Genomic DNA, 12,180 nt, shown 5'->3' with positions numbered 1-12,180 from the left:
ACTGATAGCCACAGGGCACCGATGCGGTCTGGTGTAGCCACTCTAAGCCAATGGGAGAGAGTTCTCCTGTTGGCTTGATTGATCTACCCCCCGACGAGTGGCAACAGCTATGTCATCAGGAGAAGCTCTGTGTGACAATCAGGGTCCAGACACTTCAAAGGGAGATCAGGGATCTGAACCCCCTAAGAGTAAGCAGTTGAATCAACTGGTTGTATCCAACGTTACTGTGTATAAAAATACGCCAAGTGAGATCTTTTGTAAAAGACTGTAATGTTTTGAACTTTATGGTCATGAAGAGAGATGAATACAGACAATGGTTATGTACAGTATTTATGTACAGTTGAACCTCAGAGTTATGAACCCTCAGGAATAGAGGTTGTTCATAACTGAAATATTCGTTACTGTGAACAAAACATTATGGTGGTTCTTTCAAAATTTGACTTAATACAGCTTTGAAACTTTACTATGCAGAAGAAAAATGTGCTTTTAGCCATCTTAATTTAAATTAAACAAGCACAGAAACAATTTCCTTATTTTGTCAAACCTTTCTTTTTAAACGTTTCCTTTATATTCTTTTAGTAGTTTGCGTTTAACACAGTACTATCCTGCATTTGCTATTTATTTATTTTTTGGTCTCTGCTACTGCCTAATTGCATACTTCTAGTTCCAAATGAAGTGTGTGGTTGACTGGTCAGTTCATAACCAAAAGTAAAAAGAAAACCCCACCCCTGGAAAATTAAGAGGAGGGAATTTTCCCTCACCAAAAATCACCATAGTTTGAGAGAGAGAAAAAAAACAAACCCTGCAAACTCTTAAAAGAGAAGAGGTTTGAAGTAAAGGATGTCCAGAAACTGAGGACCACCATCTAGGAGGGGCGCTGTCCACAAAACACGGATCCCCTCCATGACAGAGGGTACGCTGGGAAACTGCGTATGGGCAATAGGTAACATTTATTAGAAAAAGGAATTTGTCTAATATCAAGCGTGACGCCTGAAGTTGCGTATTTGTTTATTTTTATGTAAGTTGACTGTGTTTGCTTTTCCTTACTATTTCACTTTGAAATCTGAGATTTTTTTATTAAATAAACTTTTTTTTTTAACCCTAAGCATGACCCTGGTTTGCAAACTGTATGGAGTGTGTGTCCCAATGTAAACTGATAACAGGGGGGCAGGTTTCACTCCTTCAGGGGTGATGAACCAGAGAAGGAAAATCTGAGAGCTGGTAGGTAAGAACTCGGGGTAGCTGGGTTTGGGGAGACTCAGGACTGGAAGGGCTGTTGGGGTCACACTGCAAGGAATAACTAGGCGGATGGAAGCCAAGATGAGACTCCTATGCTTGTAGGTTGGCTACTGGCCTCAAGGATCTGAGCCATAGCAGCACAGCATTAAGGCAACCCAAAGTTACAAGGCAGGGGGTGACAGAACCCCTTACTGGTCTGAGTGATCCCCAAAACATGGCAGTGTGTTAGTGACCCTTTGAATTAAAATAATACTGCACTGATGTCCTCTGAGTACAGCTTTTTTATCCCCCTTTGTTTCAATGCTCCACAGGTTGGAACTGAAGCTCAGGTATAGATGAATCCTAAATGCCAGTGGGTGGGTGTGAACCTTGGGAAATAATGTCTTTGCCAGTGCTCAGTTCTAATCCCATAAAAATAAGTGATACTGTTGAAAGCATCCCCATACTAACTACTAGAACATGTCAATTTTGATATAAAAATTCTTCTACTGTTGTTCTTTTCTGAGCTAGCCCCAGAGCTGACACTATGTGTTTTATACTGCAGTGAGGTAGATTGATTGATCCTAAATAGAAAAGCCTTTGGGGTCTACAACTGATATGTTAGCTCTGGAAAAAACCTGAATAAAGCATGTTAATATACATCAAGGAGCCGGTTTAAATGGACCAACTCCTGGCTTGCTGAAAATTCGTTAGAGGCGGCTGGCTGCTGCTACAGGGATTCATCTTTTCTATTGTGTACTATAGTCCTTCTCTCCAGGGGGCCCTTTATCCCCTCCAATTCCAAACCAAAAGTGAGATATACATTTCCTTCATTAAAAACATCCATTTCAGTTGAATTGTCTTAGAATAAATGGAAAACGGCACAGGTGAGAATGGGAGACAGGTGGGCAGCATCTGGGAATTGGATTTTGTTTACTATAAGACTGGCTTTGTTTTCTTTGAGTGGGAATTAGATCTGAAACTAAATCAGCTTTTTTTTTAAATGCACTCCCAGCTCTTCATTGCTGTTGGCAATGAGCAACAAGAGCAACAGGGATGGTTCAGTTTCCTTTCCAAATAATCAAAATTTCAATATGACAAAGTGTGTTGTGCCTGTTCTTTGTATCTGGTCATGGTATTCCAGTGGGAGCTGAAATCCTGTATAGGAAAGAGCTGTTCAGAGTAGTTATACAGCTAGAGAAGGTGTTGTAGAGATTTAGGCAGGTATGGAAATGTAGAGGTAAATTTTTTCAGTGGGGCCTCTGTCCAGCCCACACAACTCCTTTACTTACAGTGTAACACCTGTGCATGAAATTAGTAACATCAAGTTGATATCTTGCCAAAAAAAAAAAAAAACCAACAAAAAACCAAACAACAAATGATTGTTTTTACCAGGTTTGAGTGCTACAATTTTTTTCTATTTATGCATGATTTTTCTTCTACAAAGGAAAGAGGTGTCTTAATATTTCATTGCCTGTGTGAGAAACAAATCCAGTTATGGTATTAGATTATAACATTAGACTCATTACAAACAATCCAGAGAGCAAGAGGCTTTTTTTGATTTGTTTGCTTTTAATGTTGCATCTGCTGTAAATGGAATTGTATTGCTGAGTATTTGCATTTTGGTTTAAAAACACAGTATTACCAATCAGATCTCCGAATGCTATAAAGAAGAATATCCCACCTGTACAGGGTATGTTATAGAGATAATAAAAATTGCATAGAACTAAATGCATTCTCTCAGGCTAAAGGAAATAGAATCCCATTCTAAAGTTCTCTTGCTTCTCTTCAGCCTGACACCATTAGCTTTTTGTAATCCACACCAAAAAATCCCAGAAGGGCTCCATAAAACTGAACTTGTATTTATCCACAAAACTCTCCATTCTACTGAAGCAATTGTGAGATGATTCAGACACAAATGTTCTTAACAATAGGGTGGGTGAAACAACACATATTTGATGCTTGTCCATTTCCCTTTTTCCTAGGTTAAATAAGGAAGGTGTTTTTCAGGGAGGGGGCTCAGTACACAAAAAATCTGCTCCCCTTGCTTTGTGACATGCAGGGTTAAGTCACTTAGCATGTTTTCAGTCAAAGCTTTCATCTCCTATGTTTGGTATAACCGTAAAAGGGTTATTGAGGCAGTGTGATATACCAATTTGAACAGGAAACTGTGTGTCCAAATTTCAGGGTTCTATTCCCAGCTTTATCATAGACTCAAAATTGGGTCTTGGGGAATTCACTTGACCTCAGTTTGCTCATATTTAAGAGGGGTGTTCATACTACTTAGTCATATAGGTGCCATGTTGTTGCATGAACACAAATAAAGGTGACATTGAGCAACCTTTGAAAATTTGGTCCCAAAAGTTATTACACACAAAAAAGTTATTTTTTCAAACAAATAAAACCTTATAATGAGACAAAGCAATAGAGCAAGTGATTTGCTAAAGGTCACCCAAAGAATGACTATGAAAAGAGATCCCTTTACACTATAAAGTGTTCCATATACCTTGTGCTGGGTAATAACGTGGGAAGATTCCATGGCTGTAAAAAGTAAACTGGCTTACATTAAAAGAACTTCTTTACAGAGGTGCCGCAAATGCAGGTAGCATCCAAGCGTTAGGCAAACGGACTGGCGTGCCGGTCTCTAAATTTTTCCCTTCTTCAAACTGTTCTCCCTCCTACAAGTTCCATGCAGATTGCTACATAAAATACTGTGCTCAAGATTACTCAGCTTAAACCATTGTGTGAACGATTGTGAACTTGCCAGTGGTTTCAGTTAAGCACCATCACTCTAGACATTCAATCAAATTCATCCTTGGTGTAACATTGTTGACTTCAAGGCAGTTGTAGCATGGATGAATTGCACTTTTTTTTATCTGGCCTGTGGGTATGGAGTGTTAAAGGAAACTACCGTTCGTAAAGAGAAGAACTTGCCAGTTGTATCTTCTGGGTTCCAAGCCCTATCTTCTGCAAAGAAAAGCTGGCAAACGCAAGTGGTTAATGGACTGTTTCATTGTCACCGTTAGGGAAAGGGGTGTTTTGGTCCAGTTAATGGATCAGAGTTGGATTCCTAATACAGAGTGTACTTTTGCAGCTTAGTGTAGGTAGGAGAATTTGTCATATGACTCAAGTCCAGGAGGAAGGAGACTGCTTTCCGTGCTCACTTTTCAGCCCTTTGGCTAAGACCAAGGGAACTGTTTACATTGCTACTATGGTTGCCTTTTACTAGGCAGCATGATGGAAGTAGTGTTTCCCAGGAGGCAATGCCTTGAACTGTAGGATGTTGTCATGTCGTGGTCCAACTACTGGCAAAGGAGCAGAGTTATTCCTGGACATGTGGCACTGTCTGGCTTATCAAAAAGTGGCTGTCGTTAATTAAATAGGATTAAATGAGAAAAAATTTATCCTGTTTTGAACCCAGAAGGATAAAGGCTTAAAGCTAATTCTTTGGTGGATGAGTGTCCATGACCAAATTAAATTCAAACAGACCTTCCTCCATAAAACTAATTCTGAGGCATTTTGGTGTCCAACAAGTTCAGCGTGTAGACAGAAAATCTTGCATGTTCGTTGTGTGATCATTTGAGCCTGTCCAGTTAGTCTAATAAGCTAAATAATAAAAAGGACAATTCATGAATGTTGCATTTTTACACCATTTCCTGTTTGAAGAAAGATACAACTTATTTATTCCTTAGATGTCAGGCAGTTTGCTTCAGACTGCTGCAACTTCTCCACCTGGCATTCACTACCTATTTCACCATATCAAATTTGTCATATTGCCTCCTTTCATAGAGCAAGCAATTAAAAATGATGAGGGTAAAGGGTTAAACCTAAAAGTCTGCTAATGAGGATGCCTTACTGGTTTTCTTTTCATCCAGCATTTGATGGTGTTTTCAGCATACGCTTTCGATAAGCATCACTGAACATTTATCCACAGTATATTAAAAAAAAAATTCCATCCTGTAAAAATGATAGATGTGGGGCTCTGCTTTTTATCTGAAATCCTAATTACTGATGCTGCTGCATTTGAATGTTAAATTCATGCAGTGTTCCTTAGACTTCAAACTGGTCAAAGAAAGATAGATTCAAACCCACAGAGATCTAAGCTTGGTAAACATAGCCAGTGGTTTTTTGTTTATTTGTTTTTTAATTCAAGATTTGTATCAGCTGCAAATGACATAAATGTAGAGCTATCTAAAGAAAAAAAGATCAATGTTATTGGGCATCGTGAATTTTTAACTTTAATTTTGAATCAGCAAAATGGGGAGGGAGGAATTTAAAAGATGGATTGACATTGTGTTTATTATAATATAGGAATGCATTTTTCCCCAGGATAAATACTGTAGAAATTCTGTAAAATCCCATAGAAACATGCTATTGGTGAGACGAGGGGTGTATATATGTGTTAATGACAATAAGGTTTCAGATTAGAGTGCTAGCAATTTTGTTATAGCACATGAAAACATATTTGCAGTTTTGTGTGCTTGTATGTATAGGGTGACTGGAGCAGAAGTGTCAACTATGGTTAAGGACACTTTAGCATTTCCATTGTAGTCCCCAGCTTTCAGTCACCAATGACCTTGTGAAACATTTCCCCATGGCTCGCTGAAACTTCCTACAAACAAGATTGTCCCTTTCCCTGTAAACCCTATGAAAGGGGGGCCTGGGGAGGAAATATCCACAAGGATCTACTCCCAGAGATTCCTCAAAATCCTTTTATTGATGACTGCTGGTTGCTGTCCAAAATATATATATATATATATATATCTACCTTCAAACTTTGTAAATCCTAAGGATCTGTGTGGATTCTGTGGAACGCTGCTTCATTCATTTGTGAGCAACGTGCACTCTGAATGGAGCAGCGCATTGCAGCAGTCACTGCTTGTCTCCTGAACTGTGCCCTGAATGAGTCATGTTCCTTAGGAGTGTCATGTAAAGTGCATTTTAGAAGGTGCGTACTGTATTTTTTATTTGAAATGTGATATTATTTCATGCAGTATACACAGAGGTCCTGATATGGGAAAGCACTCAGACCAGTGCTTAACTGTAATGTAGTGTAATTTGTAAAATTTTAATACATACAGTATCCCTTTCACATGCACAAAATACTCAAAATGTCATTGATAAGGTCCCTGAAACTACCTTAACTTTGGCCTGATATGACAACCCCCAGTTAAGGTGAACCCAAAAACTGAGACACAACCTTATCCATCCATCATACAAGTTCATCTCCTTAGCAACCCTAAAACGTTAGTACCTTCCTTTCAGTCTTGATTCTGTGTGATTGGCTTTTCCATTAAAGACATTTGGTTTCAGTTGTTGTGAGAGAAATTTTCAAAGTGCCCATCCCTGGATTTAGCTGTACAACTCTCATTGCAGTTTGATGAGTATGGCTGAATCTCTCTACACTCTTTCAAAAGGTACTGAGAGTCCACAGCAGAGATTATACAGCAAGCGTTATCTAGATAGTGAATAAAACAACAACAGAGGATTTTTTCCCAGCATGTTGTTTGTACTTTCCATAATTTACCAAAGCAGTTTTTGTAATGTACAATTGTCACACGCCTGAATTGCTTTGCCCCCTTAACTTTCCAGCTTAGGATACCTCTCACACTGCTCTGCTAGTGACAAACAGCCCCTTCAGGCTTTGCTCACATACAGCCATTCACACGTGAAGGCAACTCCAACTCTCACAGCCATTCATGACTTGTATGCAGAGAGACACCCGCAAATTCCCCCAACCCTAGCCTTGCACCCCAGAAAGAGCTCAAGATTCCCTTGATCAGAGTAAGATCATTAATCAAAGGGTCCGAACATACACCGGCTTTTTTAACCTGAGTAGATTTCCCAAACTTCAATCCAAGACACACTAACTTAGATAAAACATTAAAATAACATTGTGAACCATAGAAAGATAGATTTTAAGTGATTATACAATAATCATAAAAGAATTAAACATAGAAGTTCAGAAATGGTTACAAAAGGAAATAAAAGATTTAAAAAACCCCACTTCCTAAACTTTATCAGGTTAAGTCAAATTTGAAGCAATGAGGCTTCTCTTACCCAAAAGCCTACAGCAGTCTGCTAACTGGAAAGCTTTTCCAGTTAGGACCTCTTCTCCCAGTTCAAATGTTTCTTTGTCTTCCAAACGATCCTGTTGTCTTCTTTACAGGTGGGGTAGGCGATGTGAAGTGGTGATGTCATTGTCTCTTATTTATGATCTCCTTGCATTTCGAAATATCCCCTCCCCTCAGTCTGTGGTGTACATGAGATTTATAGTGTCTCAGGTGAATTTCAAATCTTTTGTTCACACCTTTTGTGTACATGAGGCTTGACATGTAAGGCTTTTGTTCACTGCCCTGTGTTACCTCTGCAGAGCCGTTCCCCAGATCCACAACATGTTTCAGTAACGAACATGTAGCAAAATTTCATATACACGATGATACTAGCAGGACAGTGATGATCAACAGATTAAAACTGTTCTAATGATACCTCACAAGGCACCCTTTGAACAAATGTATCATCATTTTGTAAAAATGGTGACCATAATAGTGTAGACTGTCACAACAATCATTATGGCTCATCCTATTTAGGACATAAATACGGTGGCACACAGTGGTAGGCGCACGATGCATAGGTAAGACATGAAAGTGCTACTGAAAGCACTGTTGTATTGAGTTACTCAGGGCCTGATACTGAGAGGGGTTGAGAAGTCAGTGTCCTTGGCATCTCTCAGATACAGCCTTAGATCAGTGGTTCTCAACCAGGGGTATGTAGAGGTCTTCAACTTATCTATCTCAGTATGTCGCAACCTGGGGGTTGCAGCCCCTGGGGAGGGGTGGGTCACAGGATGGGTTTAGAGGGATCACAAGTGCATGGCTAGCATTAGTGGGTAGTAAGAAGGGCAGACTCCACACCAGAGGAGGCCCGGAAAGCTAAGTTACCTGCTTCAGCCCCACCGCCTGTAGCTCAGGCTTCAGACAAGGCTCACAACTGAAAAACAGGCTCCAGTAGCGCACTGAGATGCAAGTACAATATTTATAGTCCAATCAATGGCTCTTATAATTATATGGTAACAATAAGAAAGTAAGCAATTTTTCAGTAATAGTGTGTGTGACATTTGTATTCTCATGTCTGATTTTCTAAGCAAGTAGTTTTCAAGTGAGGTGAAACGTGGAGTAGGCAAGATAAATAAGACTCCTGGAACGGATACAGTAATTTGGAAGGGCTGAGAACCACTTCCCTAGATCAGCACATTAGGGCATATATAAGTAGATATAAGAGAGACCAGACTGTGTCAGATGGTGAACCCCTGACATTTGTAAGCAGGTACTCCCATGCATAGCCCCAGTGGAGTCAGTCACTGCTCACCAGTCTGAGTGAAGGATTCACAGTCTATTTCTCTGTACACACAATGAGCTAAATGCACCCCTAGCATTTCTTCTTTGAAGCTAATAAACTGATATTAGGGATAAACTTGGCCTAATATATTTAGTTATTATTCAGCATGTTTTGCTAGGCTGAGGTCCACATGCTGGCCTGGAAGTCTTCTGTCTTTAACTTTTTAACGTCTTCATAGGTGCTGGAACTAAGGGTGCGGGGGGTGCTGCCGCCGCTCCTGTTGGCTTGAAGTGGTTTCTGTTATATTCGGGATTTACAGTGTGGTTCCATGGCTCTCAGCATCCCACTCTAAAATTTGTTCCAGCAACCCTGAAGGTCTCAGTCGGGGAGGAGTTCCTTGTATTTAATAAATCGCTGTGTATTCATCTACCTGTTGTATCTGAGAAGAACAAAGTGGAGCAGAGAGGTTGCTTGTTTAATATATTAGTCTTAATTTCTCTCAGGATTCTCTCTGTCTAGTCAAGTTTGTTTTAAACTAATGGAAGCAATTAGTGAGTCACAGAGGGACTTTGTCTAAGAGGTAGCCATTTTCAGATAATGGAGCATAAAAGTTGGCACAGTGACATATGACACAAGAGTAGCATATTGGAGCAGCGCACTGTATCTTAAACAGATGTTTAAGTATTTTGAATATTGAATCAATATGTAAGGGTTTTTTCACATTGGACATTGTGGTTTTTTTAATTTAAATGAAATCAAACTAATCATTGAATTGTTTATAAAAGGAAACCATTATAGCTTGCTTGACTCTTTCTTTCTTTCTTTCTTTCTTTCTTTCTTTCTTTCTACCATGTCAATTTTATCATCGTATCTGTTTGGATTTTAGAGTTTACAGTTCCATTATATAAATCAGGCTAATAATGCTCCCAAATTTCTTGTGTACAGTATATAGAGTGGTGGGTGGGCGCAGTAAGGAAATAAATACATGGCAATAATACAGCTGTAGTACTCTCAGAGTTAGCCTACACAAATATATAATTTACAGCAAGCTGGGGTGCGAATCTACACCATACTAGCTTGCCACTCGTTAACTGGCCATGTGGACCCAGCTGCCATGCATTAACAGTGGCTTGAAACAGGAGTAGATTAAAGTTTAGGAAGGAACTGTTAATGCTCATCCGCAGAATCTGTACAGACATTTAGGGAGGGGTAGATTCACACCCCAGTTTGCTGCAAGCTAAATGTTCATGCAGACAAACCTTGAGTGTGTTATGACATATTTACCATAGCTATGAGTTGCGGGGAGACCTAAGGGATTCCTAGGGGCATTGAAATCTCCCCCTAACCTGCTAAATACTTCATGGTTTTCTGATGATGATATTGCTTGGGTTGTGTGTGATGCCATCGAAACCTTGCACGTTTATACTTATTCAGTGGAAAGACTCTCCTTGATTTCAGTGGGTTTTGGATCAGATCCTATATGTGATTCAAAGTGATCCCAAGATTTTAACAAGAGGTAATGGGCCTGAATTAGAACCCTCAGTCCAAATTGCCACAGACTTTGAGAAAGTTCCACGTCAGAACTTTGTAAATTGAGGCAACCTCCAATTTTTATTGACATCACATAAGGCCTAATTCTGTAGTCTTTCCTCATCCCTGAGCCTGGCAAAGTTCCTGTTCCTCTCAATAGAAGTTTTGCCTTAGTAAGAACTGAGCTTCAAGCTGCTGCACATCTTCCGTTTTCATTTACATCAGTGACTGGATCTGAGTCTACCAAGAACTTCGGAACCAGAAAATTTCTAAATTCGGTTCCTAAGCCAGTCTCCCTTAGTGTCTGTCTGATGCAGACTGTAAACTCTTAAAGGCAGAGATTGTGCCTCCCTTTCCAAATCTCTGTAGAGAGCTGTTCAAGATTACATCTCCACAATAACCAAAATAAAGGTAATAATTAATATAATACTCTATTTCTTAGACGAACAAAGTAATTATTTTTGTTTAAACGTAGAGCAATGCAGGAGATGATCATTCCTATTATGTAAAAAAATATTTGGTGTCATGGAGATGAGAGGCACAGATAACTGGAGAGAGGTTTAAATTGAAATATTCCAGATGAGACAGGCATAGAAGTTATTAAGCCAAGCAAGGTGAACTCATAGAAAAACACATTTTATAAAACAAAACAGTGAGCAGCTTTTTCCCCCCTGCATTTAAACAGTAATTAAATCATGTAAGATGTGACAGTGAAATTGCTTAAAAACAAAATCCTCCCACTATAATTGCTTTGATACCCACATTTTTTTAAATACTAGGTAACTTTATCCAGTGTTTTTTTATCTGCAAAATGTGACACTTGCTGTTAGTGCATCATAATTTATGGCAGCATTAGCTGACAGTTCCAAAAGCATGTAGATTAAAAAAATGTACAAAAATGGTTTCAGTAAATATGTAATCTGGAAAGCCTTTGTAAACAGCACATTTATGAAATGATCCCGATACTAAACTCATTTGGAGATGCACTTTGCATAATGCATCAGAAGGATGGTCCAGTGGTTGCAGTGCTAGTCTAGGACTCAGGAGACCTGGATTTAGTTCATTGCTCCACCACAGGCTTTCTGTGTACCTTGGGCAAATCGCTTAGGGCTTGTCTAGACAGGGACACTCGGGGAAATTAATCTGAATTAACTAAAAGTGTGAATTTAAAGTGGATTAGTTAGACCCCTGTTTGAATGCTCTTGTTCAGAATTAAAGTGTCCTCAATTAGGTTTAGTTTAATTCACTTCCAAAATGAATTAAGCTACCATGAATTAAAGCCAATTTAATTCTGAATGAGAGTATCCACACAGGGCTTTAATGCTGCTTAACTAATCCACTTTAAATTCACACCTTTAGTTAATTTGGATTAATTTTCCTGAGTATTCCTGTCTAGGCAAAACCCTAAGGGTGTGTCTACACAGCTAACCTTGCAGGGTCCTAGACCCCAGGCTCCAGCCCAAGCCTGGAAGTCTCCACAGCAATGAAAGTCCCGCAGCCCAAGTCCCACAAGCCCATGTCGGCTGGCATGGACCAGCCCCAGGTTTTTCTTTGCTATGTAGACAAATCCTAAGTCTGTTCCCTGTGTAAAAAAAGTGGAGATAATAACCCCAAGAGGTAGGGCAGTACTATTAGGAAGATAGATAAATTAAAGATTATGAGGTGCTCAGATACTACAGTGTTGGGGGACCATATAAGTACCTAAAATAGCTGTATATCCATTTTCAGTCACTTGAAGTACTTTGATTGCTGTAATATGTTTTTTTCGATAGGGTGTGTGTTTTTTCTGGTGGCTTGCTGGAGCAGTAAAAATACTGTGCTTTGCAGGTTCAAATTCCATCTGATTGTGTTGCTTAATTAACATGAAGTAATTTGTTTTGTTTTTAACCTAACTTATGTGATATTCAGCATGGCATAAATAAAAAGTGCTTCTCAGTCTCAGCTTTAAATTAACTTTACTTAAAAACGCACAAAGATTTATAAGTAAGAGAACTTTGATTGAATGAGATACATTTTTAGACTGCTCGTTGTCGTGTGAGGCATGTTTCAGAGTTCCAACTCTTTCACTTGACCATAACATGCAGAGCAGTCAGC

General features: G+C 39.3%; 1 protein-coding gene across 1 annotated transcript in view; it reads left to right on the top strand.

The window, feature by feature from the left end:
• CDH4 (cadherin 4) overlaps window positions 1–12,180 on the top strand; it is a 570,898-nt gene that overhangs the window by 336,413 nt on the left and 222,305 nt on the right. The window lies entirely within an intron of this gene.

Source organism: Emydura macquarii, unplaced genomic scaffold (assembly GCF_026122565.2).
Source record: "Emydura macquarii macquarii isolate MOO-44397 ecotype Brisbane River unplaced genomic scaffold, CSIRO-AGI_Emac_v2 contig_1483, whole genome shotgun sequence".
In the NCBI taxonomy this organism is placed as follows: domain Eukaryota; kingdom Metazoa; phylum Chordata; order Testudines; family Chelidae; genus Emydura; species Emydura macquarii.
The sequence above is the reverse complement of the archived record's forward strand: the minus strand, read 5'-3'. Positions and strand labels throughout refer to the sequence as shown.